The 18,694-nt window shown below is 42.4% G+C and overlaps 1 long non-coding RNA gene across 5 annotated transcripts in view; it reads right to left on the bottom strand.

The window, feature by feature from the left end:
- Positions 1–18,694, bottom strand: part of LOC138842655 (uncharacterized) — an 80,244-nt gene that overhangs the window by 45,971 nt on the left and 15,579 nt on the right. The gene's annotated exons all lie outside the window — the stretch shown is intronic.

Genomic DNA, 18,694 nt, shown 5'->3' with positions numbered 1-18,694 from the left:
ATTAATGGAAAAAATCATCTTTCAGTCTACAAGTACAGGAATTGCTTTCCACAGGTAATTTCATATTTCTAAATATCACTTCATATTAATCTTTGGAAACCTATGAATTTGATGTCTGGAGTTCTTCCCTGATACTTCAATTGAGCCCACATTACCACTGGTAGATGATATAGGACTTACTTTTACATTTATAGCCTTAAGTTGTTGAAGATTATTTGGCCGATGGAAAGAGAGAGAAAGAGTCTTTTAAATAACCCTGAGGGACTTCCCTGGTGGCACAGTGGATAAGACTCCACGCTCCCAATGCAGGGGGCCTGGGTTCAATCCCCAGTCAGGGAACTAGAGCCCACATGCATGCTACAACTAAGAGTTCACATGCCACAACAAAGGAGCCCACATGCCACAACTAAGGAGCCTGCCTGCTGCAACTAAGACCTGGTGCAACCAAATAAATTAATTAATTAATTAAATATTTTTAAAATCCCTGGGAAAAACTTAAATAACTAAGGTCACCTTAAATCTTCAAGTTTACAAAATTTGAAAATCCATAAGACATTAAAAAAACACAAAAAAATGAATAAAATAAAATTAAATAAATAAGTAACCCTGAGCATCTACAGTGGACCAGGTATGAGCAGTCTTTACCCAAGTGTAATGAGTAAACCACTCAGATAAACAGAAACATGATTTCACTCATTTCTCTTTAACTGAATCATCTAGGCTCCTGAGAGCTCATTTCTCTTTGGCAGTTGAAACACTTAATCTTGCCACTCAAGGTAAACTCCATCACTGCCATTTTTTAATGTAGCAATTTAAGATTTAAAGTCTGTCATCACAAGCCTTTTCCCCAGCCCCTTTCTCCCTGGCAGTGGTTTCGAATAGTGGGTTGTTTACATTGTGCCTGTGTCAGTTGGAAGAGACAACTATAGACAGCATCCACAGCTGACTTCCTCCGACCCAACTCCAAGTCTCTAGGTCCATTAGTTCTGTCCTAGAATGCCCCAGCCCACCTTGGATAGAGCCAGGGGGAAGACGCAAAAAGGCATTAGGCAACTTTCAGTGGCTTTTTCCTGCTCCACACACAGGGAGCTCTAGACTCTGGGGCTCTCTCAGGTCATCCCCTGGGCACCATAGCTGGCTAGCTCAGATGCCACGTTGGACATTCTTCGGATATGAGAAAGAAAATATAGTGAATAAGGCTGGAGAGAGGCATCTCCAACAACTACCAGCGTCCAAATCATATATACTTTCTCTCTGAATCTCCACTTCACACCAGCTGGGTGAACTTTTATCTACTCCTTTTATTGAAATATAATTTACATATAGTACAACATAGAGTGTGTACAGTTTGATTAGTTTTAACAAATGCATACACCTGTGTAACGTGTACACTTGTCAACATATAGAATATCCTATCACCCAGAAATTCTTCTTATGCCCTTCCCAGTCAATCCCCACCCCCAGGCAGGCACTCGTGATTTCTATCATCAAAGATTAGTTCTGTGCGTCTGGAATTTCATGTAACTGAAATCATGCAGTACATACTCTTTGGCGTCTGGCTTCATTTACTCAGCATCATGTTTTTGAGATTCATTCATGTTGTTTTGTATCAGTAGTTTGTTCCATTTTATTGTATTTTATGAATACTGTGCCATTTGTTAATCCAGCTACCGAATGAACATTTGGGTTATTTTTCAAGGTGGGTTTTTTTTTGTTGTTGTTGTTGTTATGAATAAAGCTGCTATGAACTTTCACATACAAGTCTTTTTTGGACATATATTTTCATTTCTCCTGGGGAAATATCCACCTGTAAAATTGCTGGATCATGGGGTAGATGTATGCTTCACTTAATTAGAAACTGACAAATTAACTCAAAATGGATTAAAAATTAACCGGAAATGGATTAAATACTTAAATATAAGACCTGAAGTCATAAAATTCTTAAGAGAAAAAGCTTCTTGACATCAGTCTTGGCAATGATTTTTATGGTTATGAGATTCAGAGCACAAGCCACAAAAGCAAAAATAAGCAAGTAGGACTACATCAAACTAAAAAGCTTCTACATAGCAAAAGAAACAATCAAAAAAATGAAAAGTCAACCTACAGAATGGGAGAAAATACACAAGCCACATATTTGATGAGATGTTAATATCCAAAATATGTAAGAAATACATACAACTCAATAGACAAAAAATGAATAATCCAATTAGAAAATGGGCAAAGGACTTGGACAGACATTTTTCCAAAGAAAATATTCAAATGGCCAACAGGTATATGAAATGGTACTCAGCAACACTAATCAGGGAAATCAAAACCAGAATGAGATATCACCTCATACCTATTAGAATTGTTATTATCAAAAATATAAGAAATAACAAGTGCTGGGGAGGGTGTGGAGAAAAGAGAACCCTTGTGCACTGTTGGTGGAACTGTATACTGGTATGGACCACTACAGAAAACAGTACAGAGGGTCCTCAAAAAACTGAAAAATAGAAAAAATTTTTTAAAGAAACACCATATGATCCATCATTTCCACTTCTGGGTATATACCCAAAGGAAATGAAATCACTATCTCAGAGAGATAAATGCACCCTCACTTTATTGCAGCATTATTTACAATAGCCAATTGAAACAACCTAAGTGTCCATCAATGGATGAATGAATGAAGAAAATTTGATATACGTATACAATGGAATATTACTCAGCCATAATAAAAGAAGGAAGTTTTGCCATTTGGGACACTATGGATGAACTTCAAGGGTATTATGCTAAGTGAAATAAGTCAGACAGAGGAAGACAATTAATGTATGATTTCACTCTTATATGGAATCTAGAAAAACCAAACTCATAGAAACAGAAGAGACTGGTGGTTGCTGGGAGGAGGGTGGAAATGAGTGAAGGTGGTGGAAGATAAATTCTACGTTTGTAAAGTTCAGCATGGTGACTATAGTTAACAACACAGCACTGTATATTTGAAAGTTGCTAAGAGAGTAGATTTAAAAGTTCTTATCACACACAAAAAAAATTGTAACTATGTGAGGTGATAGACGTGTTAACACTATTATGGTAATCATTTTGCAATATAGACATATCAAATCATTACACTGTACATCTTAAACTTATACAAAGGTACATGTCAATTATATCTCACTGATGCTAGGAAGGGAAAGCAACTGCTTATGCTTTTTGGAGGGAATACTGCTCTTGGTCATCTCACATCTCCCCCTTTTCTATTGTTTATGATATAAACTCTATGTTCTCTGTCCTCCAGGCAATGGCTACTTTAAAGCCTCACATACTTTTCTCTATTAAGATGTCTGGGCATTACAAACCTATAATGCTGTGGCTTTCAGACTATGGGCTCTACCAAGAATTTTTAAAGCCTGTGTTGCAACTAAAAGCCAAGAATTTGAGTGTTTGTTCACATTGTGTTCTTTTGGGTCCTTCCTTTCCTGACAGCCTACAGTTTGTGGATTAGTTTAAATGATAAAAGAACTTCATTGTCAAAAGGAGTAAAAAGAAGAAAAAACACACGGGATTATATTTTTAAATGTTATCTAGTAATTTGGGGCATTGCCCCAAATTTGGGGCAATGCCCAATAAACCTGCCAAACTAGTTTATTCCAATGGTTTGATAACAGCCAATGACCAGCAGAGGAGAAATAAGTTGACTGGCTAGGGACATTTTATTTACCACTCCTGTGGTAGCCAAACAAGGACATAAGAGAATGAATTCATCTTTTACTCGAGAGCTATCAATATCAGTGTATTCCTATAGCCTGATGTTAGGAGAAGCCCTGAATATTGTTTATATATATGTATGTTGTTTATATATATCCTCTGTCTATAAATTATAAGTTACAGAGCTATTAGGGTTTTATATGAACAAAATATTCTTTTAAAACATTTTGGTGGTATATATACTAGTCAGATACAGAAGTTCCCAAAGATGTATGCCTTCCAATATTCATGCCCTTGTGCAGTGCCTGCCCCTTGAATCTATGCTGGGCCCAACTTGCTTAATAAGCACTAGAATACAGTGGTGGCAACACTATGCCAGTTCTGGGTCTAAGCTTTAAGAAGGCCTAGAACCTCTGCTTTTTTGCTATTAGAAGCCCTGAGAATTCATGTAAGACATACAGCTGTCCTACTGGAAGATGATCCAGAGATGACACAAAGAGAGAGGGAGGCCATGGAGAAGAGCCCAGAAGTCTAGTTGACAGTGAGAACTGAGGCCCCAGATATATGACCAGCGTCAAGCCAGCCAAGCTGAACCACCAGACCAGCGAGTGAAGAAGCCATATGGAATGGCCCAGCTCCAGCAGACATCACATGGAGAGAGATGAGCTGTCTCCACAGTGTCCTTTCTAAATTCCTGACTCTCAGAACAGCAAGCAAATAAAATGGTTGTTATTTGAAGCCACCAGGCTCAGCAAGAGGTTAGCTAAGTAGTGATAGATATGGTCTCATGGGGAGTTCCTAATAATCAGTTGATTGAGGAAGAAAACTTTTAGACCTGATTTATAGATGGTTCTTCAGGATATTCTGGCATTACCCCCAAAATAGACAACTGCAGCACCACAGTGCCACTCTGGAGTGGCCCTAAAGGGCAACAGTGAAGTAAAATCCTCCCAGTAGACAGAATTTCAAGCAAGGACAGATGGCCAGACATAGAGATCTACACTGACTCAGCTTATGGACAAAGACTTAGGAGGAACACATGATTAGAGAAAAAAAGTCATGATAAAATAGGTCTTGGGAAGAGGTATATGGACTGAGCTCTCTGAATGGGCCCAGTGTGAGGATGTTTGGATTTTATGTGAATGGTCATTAAAGAGGCACCTGAACAGAGGAGGATAATCAGGGATACAAGATGACCTATTCTGTAGATGTCTACGTGGCTCTTTTCCAAGACACCCCAGCCCTTGCCCCAAAGCCTCTTTAACCAAACGGCCATGGTGACAGGGACGGAGATTATACACGGGGTAACACTGGTCTGACCCAGCCACTGCTGACTGTTCAATCTGCCAGCAGCAGAGCCCAACACTGAATCTCTGATACAGAATCGTTCCCTGGGAGAACCATCCAGTCATCCACAGGCATCATGGAAGGGGCAGTGCTCTGTTCTCACTGAAAGAGATACTTGCTCTACGTAGGAATTTGCCTTTTCTGCCCACAATGCTTCTGCCAAAAATCAATATTTAAGGACCCAGAGAATGCCTCATTGTTTATCATAGTATTCCACAGAGCCTCGTGATCAACTTGGGAATTATATCACATCCAACAAAGTGTGACAACGAGCTCATGTATATGGAAGTCACTAGTCACTCCCGATCCATCACTGGTCTGACAGAACAACTGAATGGCCTTTTGATAACTCAGTTATGGTACCAGCTGGGGGGAAAAACTTTATGAGCATGAAGTTATAACTGGCTGTATCATTGTTAAATAACTGTAACAACGAAAGCAAGTTTGGGACATCCTGCCAGGCAAAAACCATGACCAGCCAGAATGGGCAGAGGAAGAAGGAAATTAAAAACCAGGTAGGTCCACCTGAGTAGTTATAGCAACAAGAACTGCAGTAATTTTAAGCATTGTTCTTCTTACTTTGGTATGAATATTTGTGCATATATTAACCAATTATTTTTCTTTTCTTCCCCCTCTCCCATCACCCTAATATCTATCATCAGACATTTCAATAGTTGGTTAGTCTTTTATCTCAGTATTTAAGTTACAAGATATCAAAGGAAGAGCATGATGCAGCTCAAAAAGGAATAACATCACCTGGAGATGGATTAAGTGACCGCTGAGACTTTGTATCTTTGGGGGGAAATAGGGGTAGCATGTTTTAGGTTGTTTGAGGGATCGTTGCATCATGTTAGAAAGTTAAATATGGGTTAAGAGGGTGTGTATGGATGCCAAGTAGATAGGGAGTGGAATGTGCTGCCTTTATACTACGTCAACTTGTCTACCAGCTTTAAGAGTCCCTGAATCCCCTCCCAGGAAATGCAAGATTTGGAAGACAAAGTGAACAGTATCCATTATTCTTTGAAGATCACCAGTTAGATGCAATAAAGGATAGAGGCAGAAGTGCTGGCAGGTTCCAGCTTCTATCCTTGCTCTTCCCTCCTCTGTATCCAACTCTTCTTAACTGCCAGCCCTGATGACTGTGATGGTGAATGTTACGTGTCACCCCAGAGGGTGTTTTTTTTGGATGTGATTAACATTTAAATCAGTGAACATTGGGTAAAGCAGATTGCCTTCTAGAATGTAGGTGGGCCTCATCCAAACAGTTGAAGGCCTGAACAAAACAAAAAGACTGGCCTTCTGCAGCAAGAGGCAATTCTCCAGCAGACTGTCTTAGGACCAGGACTGCACTGTCAGCTCTCCTGAGTCGCAAGCCTGCTGGCACACACTGCAGATTTTTTTTTTTTTTTTTTTTTTGCGGTACGTGGGCCTCTCACTGTTGTGGCCTCTCCCGTTGTGGAGCACAGGCTCCGGACGCGCAGGTTCAGCGGCCATGGCTCACGGGCCCAGCCGCTCCGCGGCATGTGGGATCTTCCCGGACCAGGGCACGAACCCGTGTCCCCTGCATCGGCAGGCGGACTCTCAACCACTGCACCACCAGGGAAGCCCCACACACTGCAGATTTTTGACTTCCCAGTCTCCATAATCATGTGAGCCAATTCCTTATAATAAACCTTTCTATATATACACATATACATATATATGTATACATACATGTACATACGTAAATATTATATATATTATATATGTATATATAATAAATCTACATATAAATAAATACAAATATATATATATGTATTTACTCCTGCATTGGTTCTGTTTCTTTGGAGAACCCTGACTAATACACTGACCCACTGACCAACAGCCAGGTGCAGAGGTGACAGCCTTCCTTAGACGCCTCCACCAGGCCCCCTTCCCAGGCAACGTCCCTGCCTTCTCATATTCTTTGTGAGCTCTGCACTGGTCCACTTGTGCTAGTGCTTCAGAAAGCCTGGTTAATGATGTTTCTCTGATCCCTCAACTCCTCTTTTCAAACCCTTACCTCTCCAGCTTCTTCCATAATTGTGTAAGGCCTTACTCCTATAATAAATCTTATTCTATAAAACACATAATGACTCTACTTTCCTTATTTTACCGTGAATGATACAATATAATGCAAAAGAAAACGTGCTAACACTCTCAGCAGAGACAATAAAGCATTAATACTGTTAAACAGTTCGCATTTCTTGTCTCATTTGCTCATTCATTCGTTCCTTCATTCATTTAGGAAATCTTCAATACAGGCCAGGTGCTGTTCTATGAGAGCAGACTTGAAGTACACAGAGGGCTGTGATGTGGAGCTCCTCAGGATCTAGAACTCTGGCTATCGAGGGAAAATCGCCAAGAGAAGCTTTCTGTTCAATACAGAGAACTTCCTGACAATTAAAGCTGCCTATAAATGGAACTGCCTCTCCATTCTAAGGTAGTGAGGGTCTAGGTATCACAGAAACTAACTAGCAATTTACTTAGCCAGGGATGCTTCAGAAGATATTAGCACATCAATCAGCAGTGTTTAAACTACATTTTCACCAGATGTACATTCAAATTTTATATTCTATGATTCCGTTATAATATATTATATACCATTTGTAAGATTCTATATGCTATCCATATTCTGAGGTGACTATGAGATATAAGGATTACGATAGGCTCAGCATAATACCACGGGGGAAAAGAACTAGTGTTTATTGCATACTCTATATACTCAGGCAATTTTCATTGGTTATTTCATAATCCTCCCAAAACTCCAAGAGATAAGTTTTTATCCCCACTGTGTGGATAAATACACTGAGATTCAGCAAGCTATAGTGACTTGCCAAACCTCTCAGTTCCCAAGCAGAAGAGAATGAAATCTGTCTGCTCCCAGAGTCCATGTTTTTTCTTTCATGCTGTACAAGGTTCAGCATTAGTATGTGAAAATTAATAAGATTATCAATTATAAACAAAGGCATCATTTTCAGGTATATTCTTAATGAATGAAAATTTTTATATCTCAACACATATTATTCAATGTATTAAACTAGTAACACAGCATCATTTATCGAATGTTTTGTATGTTCCGATCACTCCAAAGTCCTTTACCTTCTTATTTAATTCTCACAATAACCCTGCAGATGAAGTTATTATTTAGCCTCATTTGACAGATGAGAACAATGAAAATCATAGAGTCTGAGAAATGTGTCCAAAGTCAATCAGCTACCAGGAAGAGGCAAGGCTGGATTTCAAATTCTATTCTGATGTTGAAGGCCATTCTCCATGTTCTGGGTTCCCTGGGTTAATTTCTCCCATGGCTTGGGGCCAATGGGTAAATTTTGTTTACTGTATTTTCCAAGATGACTTGTTCCTCCTTGTACATGTTCCAAAGTTATTTCCTTCACCCCCTAGATGCCTCCCTAAACAGCTTCTTGTTTATTTCTATGCTAATTTCTACTTTCAGCCTCATTTAAATATTTGGAAGACTCACCCCATCAAGGCATTTCAATATGAGGAACTGGTTGAACAAATAAAAAGAAATCTTTTCGAATACTTAAATTGCAATGAATGACACAACTACAATTCAGTGCAATTTAGGTGTTTTAATACATTTCTTTTACTTTGCCCAACCAAGCACTCATAACTACATGATTTTGCTTCTAGGTATGATTCAAATCCACAGAGGATTTCATTTTGCCTTTCAACTACAGCTGACGATTGCTACCTGAGATGTTTAAGACAACCAGGTATATAAATAGCTTCATCTATAGTTAAGGGGAAAATGATTGTATGTTTGTAATACAGACCTTGGGATAGACACAGTCTAGTCTGCTATTTGCACCACTTACCAACACCAGCTCCAAAGCAGAAAAATAAAATGGAAGAGAATTGCTTTGCAGCTCATTACAGGGAAAGGAAAACTACATTAGTACATACGATTCACATAAAAAGAGAAACATACACATAAACACACAGAGAAGGAAGCTAGCATTTATTAAGGGCTTGATATATACCAAGAGCTTCACACATCTTACAAAAATCCCTATGAAATATTATTTCCTATTCCTAATTTCATATTATAAAGGAAAGAAGTCAACCCCCCCAAAACAAACAAACAAACTCAACTTGATAAATCCTTCCACCTCAGAAGTCCAGGTTTTTCTCAATAATACATTAACTCTGTGTACAAACTTCTCTTAGAAACTCGGAACTTGTTGTACAAGATGTCATTTACCTTTTTGTGCTTCAGGATGAAAATAAAGTCATGAGTCAGAGTCATCGCAGCCTCTTCGATCGTCCCTCTGCTCTAGTGTTTATTACCCAGTTTATAAGCACCCTCATGTTTAAGCCTTGACAAATTTGTTCAGAAACCCTAAAGTCTACGATGAAAGTGAATAGACAAAACTGTCCTCCCATGTGAAACATTAGAGAACTTCTAGCTGTCTCGAGATGATAGCTGTCATTGCTGGCAACCCAAACCTCATCTCACTGATTTGGGGAACAATTCCTTGCCTTTCCTCCTCCCTCGGGATAGAGATCATCTAGGGCTGATGGTTTTGACAAAGCTATTTCTCATTCAAGGTGGCCTTCCCTCCTCTGACCAACGGGAGATAAACCAAGGCCAGGTTTTCCCCATTCCTACCCAGATTTTGTTCAGAGAGATTCAAAGAGAGAAAACAACTGGAAAACAATTAGATTCATTGGAAAGATGGCCCACAGACACTACCCATCATTTCTCCAACTCTGTCCAGGTTCTTGTCCTGCTTATGGCTTATTTATTCATACTTTCCTTCAGTTCTATGGGCATCTCATATCCTTGCGATACATTTCTCTATTTTCCCTTCATTAGGTACAATGAGTTTCTGTCGCCAGCAACCTAAGTCCCTGGAATGATAAACCATAATATGTCCAAGCCTTGACGTATTATGTGGAGGCAGAGTCACACATTCTCATGTCACTGCTAACATTGGGCTGCACGGGTCCTTCTCTCCTGGATGCCTGTGACTCCTTTCACATGTGTTTGCAGGATGTGCTCTTCCCTTATCAATTTGCCATCATCAGCTAATCCCATCTAAAATGGTCAACTCACAATGGCTCAAATTGTATCATCTACTAGAAGAGATTTTAATTTAGTAGGAAACCCAAGAAAACTAGAAAATGTTGCAGACACAGAAAAGTGAGATTCTAATAGTGGGGTCACACGTACACTAAGTAAAATATCTACAGTAGATTGTTCTATAAAAGTCTGTTCTAGCACAATCTATAACAACTACTGGGACTTCCCTGGTGGTCCAGTGGTAAAGAATCCACCTACCAAAACTAACACACCATTATAAAGCAATTATACTCCAATAAAGATGTTAAAAAATAATAATAAATAACTAAAAAAGAATCCACCTACCAATGCAGGGGACACAGGTTCCATCCCTGCTCAGGGAACTAAGATCCCACATGCCACGGGGCAACTAAGTCCGTGCGCCACAACTACTGAGCTCACGCACCTCAGTGAGAGAGCCCGGGTGTCACAAACTACAGAGCCCACGCACCCTGGAACCTGTGTGCCACAGCTAGAGAGAAGCCCATGCCGCAATGAAGAGCCCGTGCACCACAATGAAAGATCCCACATGCCTCAATGAAGATCTCACATACTGCAATTAACACCTGACCCAACCAAATTAATTATTTTAAAAATAGTCTGAAAAAAAATTACTGTTCTGTCATCTGAACAGTGTCATCCAGGACCTCTGCTCCAGAATATCTCCATGGTTTATGAAATCTCACACTTAGAGAATCTCTCTGTATAGATTCTTAATTAACCAGTTACTGAATATTGTACCTAAGACCATGACAACTTACACTCAGTCACTTCCACAGTCAGATTTATTGGGGTTTATTTCAAATTTTTCAAAAGAAAAATCTAGGGCTTCCCTGGTGGCGCAGTGGTTGAGAGTCTGCCTGCCAATGCAGGGCACATGGGTTCGAGCCCTGGTCTGAGAAGATCCCACATGCCGCAGAGCAACTGGACCCGTGAGCCACAACTACTGAGCCTGCGCGTCTGGAGCCTGTGCTCCACAGCAAGAGAGGCCGAGACAGTGAGAGGCCCGCACACCGCAATGAAGAGTGGCCCCTGCTCGCCACAACTAGAGAAAGCCCACGCACAGAAACGAAGACCCAACACAGCCAAAAATAAATAAATATATTTTAAAAAGAAAAATCTAATATTAAAAATATATACATCATGTACCCTCTCAGCACGAGGAGCAGGTGTTACCGCAGTCTATTTATTCAGAGTAGATTCCCGAGATCTGAGTCCACCTGCATTACCTCCTGTTGCTGGTTTTTGTCTTTGCTCGCGAATAGTGAGACCACAGTAAACTACCGCAATCCTCACCACCTTGCAGATGTTTCATTATTCAATTAACATCGGTCCATTTAATCTGCAGGTGAATAAAGGGCCAGAGACAGCTGTATTTCTTCAGGGTCTTCCAGTTCAAAAGGATTAAGAGCATATCCATGTCCTAAGCTTCCCCGATTTCTCAGCATAATCATTTTTTTTTACTCCATCTTAAGTATTTCAGCTATAGAACTATCCTATAAAGAGTCATATTTTCAGAAAGACTCAAATCAGACAAGAAGACTTGCATTTGCAGAGTCACGTCAAAATAGTTTAGGATCAGGACCCTAAACACTACAGATTCTCCCTTTTCTGCCTGTGAACACACACATCCTCCTCTCTGTTCAGTTATACTTTTTCATCCTTTGAGCACAGGTCATTCCCTTCCTCTGTGAAAGGTTCTGTGACCCACTGACCTCCTGATACATCCCCCTGCTGGGGTCCATTTATCCTCTGAAATTTCAGGAGTCTCTTGAGGCACTTGGCAGAGCTGGCCACACACACCCTGACCTCTACAGGGAGCCCAAGTCTCCTCTCCTCCCATATAGACCCTGGTAAGGTCCAAGGCTGTAAGATCCTTAACATCTTACAGAAAACCCAAACGAACTTTTTGGCCAACTCATAATAAAGCACTGAGGCACATTTGGGTCACAGAGCTGATTAGGGCACAGGAGGGAGATGTTTTGCTGGAGGAATAACAATGAGGTGAATGGACTGCTTTTAAAAGCATTTCCTTCCCGTGTCTGCGGTGGGAGCTCGTAAGCGTTCTGTGCAATCTTGACCTGCCTCTAGCTTTTGTCCGCATTTATAAGACACAGGGAGCTCTTGGGCATGTTCATTCCAGAGGCTCAGGGAGAAATCCTGTTTCCTTGTCTTTCCTAGCTCCCAGAAAGGTGGCCTTCATTTGTTGACTCATGGGCCCTTCTTCCATCTTCAAAGCCAGCAAAATAGCATCATCAAATCTCTCAGACTCTGATATTCCTGCTTCCCTCTCATGAGGACATTTGTGATTGCATTTAGGGGCCACCTGAGTAATCGGAGATAATCTTCCCATCACAGAGCCCTCAACGTCATCCCGTCTACAAAGCCCCTCATGCCACGTAAGGTTACCTAGTCACAGGTTTCAGGGATTCAGAGGTAGATATTTCAGGAGACCATTATTCTACTTACCAGCCCCACCCCCTCGCATACACACACACACACACACACACACACACACACACACACACACACACACACACACACACACACACACACACACACACACACACGAGTGGCTACGTAGCCATGTCAGACATTTGTGAAGGACCCCAGTGCTGAGATGGAGGGTTTTCAGACAGAGTATTTAGCATTTCCCCCACTATAGAGGCAATGAGAGAGCAAAGGAAAGCCAGCACTACCCCCAACTTTCAGGGAAGAATAGGAAGAGTGGATCTGTCTTCACTTCAGAGCAGCAGCTCTCAGCAATGGCCAGCCTCCTCATGGCCTCTTACACAAGGATTACAACTGCAAAGTTCATTGCCAGCTGAAAGTGATGAATCAAATCATTATCTATGTGTGATAGAAGTTTATGTGAACTCCTTTGTAAAGAAAATAATGACTCTCCTATTTAATCTTTTGGGCAAATATGAAAATGAATGAATGTACATACAAGGGATTACTTACAATTGAGTGCACCCACGTTTATTTTATTAAGATCAGCATCCTGAATCCTGCTCAGAAAGCTACCGACCCCATGATTCCTTAGGGCATTAGCCCCAAAGATGAAGAAGCATTGGGACTCCTCCCCTGAAAAACTACTCTCTATGATCTTATTTGAAACAAAATAAAAGGGACAGAGGAGAACAAAGGAGGCAAGAAGAACAGAAGAGAGGAGAGGCTAGGAGAGAAGAGAAAGATAACAGAGTAACGTTTTCTTGGCAGGGTGCCCTAGGAAATAAACAGGCAACATCTGCAGCCTGTTTACTTTGGGAGTGCAATGCGTTGGAAGCCAGAGTGAGGGGGAAAGGATAGCAGAGTAGAAAATACAGCAAATAGAAGGTGGACCCTTACCCATAAAGTACATTCTGCCCACTCGCATGGACTGTCTCCAGATGCTGCCTGGAAACTGGGACCCAAGAACCAAATGGGGGAGGGAAGGAGAACAATTTATCTGCAGGCTCATTCCTGTCTCCTGCCTCTTGCTGGTCCAAGTTCACCCAAGTTGTGTGACCTGGCCCCTCTGAGCAGCCACTAGGGAGCCAGTTCTAACACCCGAGTTATGGCCCTTCATCTCAGTTCTGACGTGGTAGACTCAGAACAGAGCAGTGCCCTATGAGCCTGGTCTTGGCCAGCTCCAAAGCCAACACAACTGACCCTCTGTCTCTAGAGCCACCTTTTCAGGACAGACTTGGGTAGGGGCTCAGAACCTCAAACCTTCCTAGCCTAATTCTTTAGAGACTGCATTCAGGGCCTCAGCAAACTATTTCAGACAACTCTTCCCCAGGAAAACTAGGCTGTCCCTCCACCTTGTCCCTTCTTGGCCGTCTCTGCAACCCTTGAGCCCTGGACCTGCCCTGGCTCTTGCTTCCATGAGCACAATGGCAGTCACAATAGCCATGGCGCATAGCCGTGGCCGAGGTGAGCCAGGGGCTTCGAGGCCAGCTGGCAGCTACCCAGAGAGCCCTTACCACAGGGGAAGCTGTAGTCTGAGACATATTGAAAAGAAAAATAAAGATATAACACAAGGGAATCTGAAGCTTAGCAAATCAGAAAGACATGTATAATTGGACTTGATACAAACTCTAAATACATGATAATTTTTCCATGATACCAAATTATGATGTGGAGACGGCACTTTGGGATTTCAGGGGAAGGAAAAATCCCTCAAGACCAAGGACTGGGAACGGCATCAGAAAAGAAACAGTTCTCAGGCTGAGCCAGGAAGGAGAGATTATAATAATAACCGCCAGCATTCTAATATCCCATGAATGTGCCAGGCACCATCCTAGCCTCCTTCTATAAAATATTACATTTAATCTACCACTGGGTCCAGGGGAGATAATCATCGTTACCTTATTACACAAGTAAGGAAGCTGACACACAGTTAGTGAAGGTCATTCAAAGTAGCAGGAAGCCGATCGTATGGGAGAGTAGAGGGATCATTAAGGAGATGAGAAAAAGAGCTTTGTAAGAGGTAGGTAACTCCCAGACCTAGGAGGGTGTTCAGAGCCAGGCTACAGAGTTGCGCCGTTATTTGGTAGCTTTGAGGCGAGCAGGGAGAGAGTTAGCCGCTGAGGAATAACATATGTACACGTTTCCAGAAGATAATCCTGCGACGGTAATGAGAAGGGAGGCGGAGACAACAGAGAGACAGATTATGAGACTTCTGTAGTCCATGTGGAAGGGGCACTGGCAGGTTTGATAACTTTCACTTAGGCAACAAGGTGGTGGGAAGAGTGAACCACGGCCCTGAGTTTCTTCTGGGAGCACAGCACAGATGATGCCACCGAAGGGAAACTAATTCCGCATTCACCCATCTGAGCTGACTGTGCATACACAGGACCACGCAAAGCTCTCACCATGGGACCTCACTCACCCAAATGCTGCAGACGGATGTGAAGCTTTCCATCCACTGTGACGAAGGGGCTGGTTCCCAGTGATGGAGGGTGCACGAGAGACCTGCATCAGCCCCGCCTTGTCATCCACCATTCTTTCTAGTCGCAGAGTAACATCACGTGGCACTTCAATTTTTAAGGAGCGCCTAGAGCTTTCCAGGTGCTCTTGCTAATTACCGCAGGACCCCTGGGAGCTGAGAGAAGCAGCGAGAGTGATGATGCCAAAGTCAGTGCAGGTGGGCCAAGCACGAAATAAAATGCACGTGACCTGCTCCCCAGCAATGTGGGCTGACACGCCCTGGTGTAAACACGTGAGCTGTGAATTACCTTTCATTCGGTGAAATGAGCAGTTCTCAGGAAAGGGGGACCAGCCAGAGACGGGAGAAAATTAAATTTACTATAAATGATACGTGCAACTCTACATCGCGCAGGTTTACGAGCTTTGCGTCCTTACAGGGACCTAAGTTTCCCTGGAGACACTGATGAGGTTATCATCCATGGTTTCTCATTGTCTGCCTGTAAGGGATAGTATAAGGCAATTGTCTGTCTTTCAATGCAATGGGTGATTGGATGGGGATCCTGAGAGCCACCTTGGGACCACAGGGGAACATGGGGCTGAGATCAACCAGCACAGAAAAGAGATGAGCTGGGATGAGAGAAAACTAGGTCAAGCCCTGAGACAACCTTGCAGCCCCTGAATCCAGCTTATCTACCCTTGAGCTTTCCAGTGAAGTGAGGTAAACATGTCCTTTTTTCCTTAGTTTGAGTTGATTAACTTTCTTTCACTTACAACTAACAAATTCTGGGCTCAAAACACCCTGGACCCCAAGAACATAAATGATAACCGATAAGTTTTCATGAGAACACTCTGAAAGCCAATATTCATTTGACTAATAATGCCTATCATTTTGTGGCTTTAAAATTAGACCAAGAAAAAGTGAAAGGACAAATCAAAACCTTCATTTTACTTGTGGTACAGTTTTCTATGACTTCACCCCAGTTCTGACTACTAAGGCACTGAGTTATCCCATCTTTCTGGCTCGAAGTCAGTGATTACATTTGACTCCTATCAGCATCTCTAAACCCTTCTTCTGGCCTTCAGGGAAATGCTGTACAAAATAATCGATTTGTTGACATGAAAGAGAGCAGAATGTACTGAACATGAGGTTAACTAGGTAAGGACATTGCCTCACGTCCTGCTGGAAGCAGTGGCCAATTCACATTCCTCTTCCCCGGAGGCAGCATCTGTAAAGGCTGCAGGCACGGGTACTAATGACGTTTGAGATTTACATAGCACTTTCTTGTTTACAAATGCTTTTTCGTCTACTTTCTCATTCCATATCCCCAGTAGTAGGCTGGGACAGAATTGACACCCTGCCTTGTTACAGATGAGGAAACTGAGGCTCAGAAAAGTCAAAAGACCAAACAGCTCTTGTTCCAAAACAGGACTCAGTCCATTAAAACACCACTGGTGAATCTGACAATTGCCTTTTTGGCCTCAATAGGAGAACAGTGAAGCTTTGCCTCTACTCAGCTAGCTCCCAAGTGGATTGAAAAAGGCCTGGGTAGCCTTCCCCTTTTGTGATGCGGTTGACTACAGGCGTGGATGACAAAGGAAACAGGCTTGGGTATGATTCCGGAGCTGGGACAGCCCTCTGTCCCCGACTCCCACCATCCCAGAAACTGGATCAAGAGAGCTTTTGATTTCATAATTAGAGATTAACTTTTGTAAAAACTGGATAACTGAGTAACACCAGGCAGTAACTTATGATGACCATGAAAGACCCTCACAGCCTCCTTCCCCCCCACCTCCACACAGACTTCCCTGCAGCCCCCTGCCTCACTCCTCCATTACCCCCTCCCACCTGCCCCCAGTTAAAACCTTCCTACGAGCAGATTTGCATGAGTAAGGAAGGAAATATCAACTGCAGGACCCCGGGGATTTGAAGTGTCTGAGCTATGGGTGAGGGTTGGCGAAAAGAAGGAATGAGTCGGGTACCCCGTACTGCACGGGCCGCCATCTAGCCACTATCTTATTTAATGCTGACTCAGCTTCTTAATGGAAGGCACCCCTCCCTCACTTTGTAATTGAGGGAATCAAAGCCCTTAGATAAGGTAAAATAAATTACCCAAAGCCACACAACGAGGTTCAAAACCAGGTCTAACTTCAGAGCCCATGTTCAATCTGCCAGACCATGGTGCCCCAAACACACACCCAGCTCTCTCACCTTACCCCAGGAACTGGGGAAAGGGTCAAGAGAGTTCCCAAATATAAATGTCCCTTCTTCAGATTTGCTTCCTCCAGTCAGTGATCGATTTGTATCCACTTCCAATCGCCCCAAAGCCAGAATCTCTAAATTATGATCCGTCAAGAAATGAACTCCAGTCGGTCCTTTCTGTTTGGCTGGGAGCACCGTTAAATCTAACCCAATTCAAAGGAAAGGACAGAATACATTAAATGTCACGCCAGAAAGCAGCATGAAAAGGGTCATCTCTGGAAGAAATCAGTGTGTTTCAGCAACATCTCAGAGCTTTTGCATGTGCCTTGTCAGAGGTACTCGCCTTTTTCATTGAAGCACCTGTGTTCAGTCGCTTCCTCCAAAGCCTCAGGCTTTCAAGTGGAGTCATAAATCTTACATGGGCAGCATCCGTCAGATGGAGGTCAGCCCACGGGCACTGCAGAGCCTCCTAGTTAAGATGCCAAGAAAGAACACCATTTGCTTTCGAGGCAGGTTTGTGAAGCCCGGCTGAGGACGAGAGGTTGACACTTTCAAGTTAATGAAGAATGTTGTGACAACCAGTGTTCTGGAGCCGTCTGTAATGATGTCCCAAGTTCAAGTACAGCGCCATTGGATAACAGGGATCTCTGAGTGGGACAGGTGGGCACAGAAGCACACTTAGAGATTGAAGAGCCGCAAAATGGCATTTCAGCCTCATCCTAGGGGTGAAACTGGCCAAGGGAAAGGGGCTCTGAGCTGAGGGGCAGGTGGGAGTAAGGGTGGAAGGGGAAGGATCTTTCCTGAAGGGCACTGGTGAAAAGCAAGAAAGAACTCAGCATTGCAGAAGCCACTTGCCCAGAGACCATTGAAAACTGATCTGCAGCTCGTAACCTTGTTTAAGTAGACTTTTTAAGTGTGCACTGTAAAATACTTCCATCACACGGAATAGAAAGAATAGCATACTGAGTATCTGGGGACCAATCACCGGGTTGATCAAATCCTAACCATCTTCCATGCTTGTTCCTCATCTTTTTTTAAGAGACAAGTCATCAGGCTGAAGTCTCCCTCACCCTCTCCCTCCTTTCTCTCCTTCCCCAGAAATAACCAATATTCTGAACGGTGATGGTCATTCCCATGCATGCTTTCAACTGTTATTACATGTAAATATAGTATTGCTTTGTTTTCAAACTCTATTTACAGCATTGCCATTGCTATTTCCCTAAACTTCAGGTTTCTGAGATTTATCCACTTTTCACCGCTGTATTCTATTGGATAATAGACACATGTGTATTTATTCGCTCATTTCTGGACAGTTAGATTGCTTCATTACTTTTTTTTTATAAATGATGTTGCAGTAAACATTCTTATACACTTATCTTTCCATGTATCCACTGTGTACAGTTTCTAGGGAATATTCCCAGAAGCAGGGCTGATATTCCGCATGT

This window comes from Globicephala melas, chromosome 4 (genome assembly GCF_963455315.2).
Source record: "Globicephala melas chromosome 4, mGloMel1.2, whole genome shotgun sequence".
NCBI lineage: Eukaryota > Metazoa > Chordata > Mammalia > Artiodactyla > Delphinidae > Globicephala > Globicephala melas.
This window is presented reverse-complemented; position numbering and strand designations above follow the sequence as displayed.